The sequence below is a fragment of the Capsicum annuum genome, chromosome 6 (genome assembly GCF_002878395.1).
Source record: "Capsicum annuum cultivar UCD-10X-F1 chromosome 6, UCD10Xv1.1, whole genome shotgun sequence".
NCBI lineage: Eukaryota > Viridiplantae > Streptophyta > Magnoliopsida > Solanales > Solanaceae > Capsicum > Capsicum annuum.
In genome coordinates, this window is record NC_061116.1 from 128,200,079 (window position 1) to 128,202,065 (window position 1,987).

Sequence of the window (1,987 nt, forward strand, 5' to 3'; positions counted from 1 at the left end):
TCTTTTGAATTTATTATTTTTTGTACTATATGTTGTTGCATTTTTACTCCACTTTTATCTATTTGTATTCCTAAAAATTCTATCTGGTTTTTCATAATTTCGGCTTTCTTTTCACTTGAACTTATTCCCGATTTTTCTATTATATCTGTAAATTGTCCTAATAATTTTAAATGTTCTTTTTTAGTTTTTGTATATAATAGTATATCATCTATGTATACTATACAATTAGGTAATTGTTTAAAATAACTATCTATAAAGTGTTGATATCTACTTGGTGCATTTTTATATCCAAATGGTAATACGTTTCATTCATAAAATTCTTGTGGTACTGTAAATGCGATTAATTTCTTAGATTCTTCTTCTAACTTTAAGTGGTAAAATCATGATTTACAGTCAAATTTACTAAAATAGTTATATCCTGTATTTGTCTTATTTTTAATATCTTATTTGGTATTGGGTAATTAAATGTCATAGTTTTTGCATTTAAATTTCTATAATCAATAACAATTCTACTTTTACCTTTTGTTTGTTCACTATATTTATTTACTATAAATGCTAGACTATTGTGTTTACTATTACTTTTATGTATATATTTTTTCTAGTAATTCATCTATATGCATTTTAAATTCTTTTAAATCGTCAAAATTATATGTTAATGGTTTTTGAGTTATTATGCTATTTTTATCTATTAATTCAATTTTTATAGTAGTTTTATGTTTTTTCCATCCTTTTAATGGATCTTCACTATATAATTGTCTTAATTTTTTCTTTATTATTCTACCTTATCTATTGAAAATATAGTTTTTTTTTTTATTTATCGAAAATACAATTTTTTATATTTTTTAACTTTTGTGTATTTTTTTCACTTCCTTCTATCCAATCAGTTTTCTTTCTTATTTTATTAATAATTCTTTTTGCTCTTACCTTTTGTTTACATGGTATTGTAAACCAGCAATCTGTTTTAGTTATTATATGTGGGTATAATTTATCTAAAAATGACATTCCTAAAAGCATATCTTTTGATGTTAGTTCATAATTATAGATTTCATCTATTGTTATTATTTTATCACATATTTGTATTTTTACACTTTTAGCTTTATATGTAATTAAACTTCATTCATTATTAAATCTTTTGACTACTATTGGTGTTTTTAATTTATCCCATTTATTTTCTGGTAAACAGTTGTATCTACATAAGTTTGCTTCTGCTCCTGTATCTATCATAGGTGTATAATATCTATTATAATATCCTTCTACTATTATTTCTACAAGTACATATATTTTCATATCATGTTAAAGTTCTTTTTATGAATAATCTTTCTTTATTATACATTATAGATAATTGTGTATGTTCTATATTGTATGATTTTACTTGTTCTAACCATTTTATTCCTAATATTATATCTGTTTTTTACATTTCTTCCTTTATTTCAAATTCTATTTTTATTTTTCTAACTCCTATTATTATTATTATTTTTTCTGCCGTATCCTTAATGTCTATTAGGCTTCTTGATAAATTTGGGTATATATTACTATTAGATTTTATTTCTTCTTTTTTTACTAGATATTTTGCTATATAATTTTCTTCTTGTCCTGTGTTTAAGAGTATTAAATATTCTTTTTCATTTATTGTTCCCGTTATATAATATTGATTTAAATTAACTGTTGAAATTGTTTCATAACTTGTTCTTTTTTATGAACTTGATGATTCTAGTTTTTCGTGAGTTATTTTTTTTTTATGTACTTATCCTATAATTTATTATTTCTAAATCTTCTTCTATATCTATATTCTTGTAACTATAGTCATTATTATCAATTGTTTTTACGAATTGTTCAAAAGGACTTTCTATTTGTATTTTATTAATTTTATTTTTTCCTGTTATTTTATGTTTTGTTGTTAATACTTATAAATTTTTACATCTTGCTGTAAATATTTTACTTCCTGGGGTTAGTTCTATTCCTGATATTTTCCAATATAATACTAATA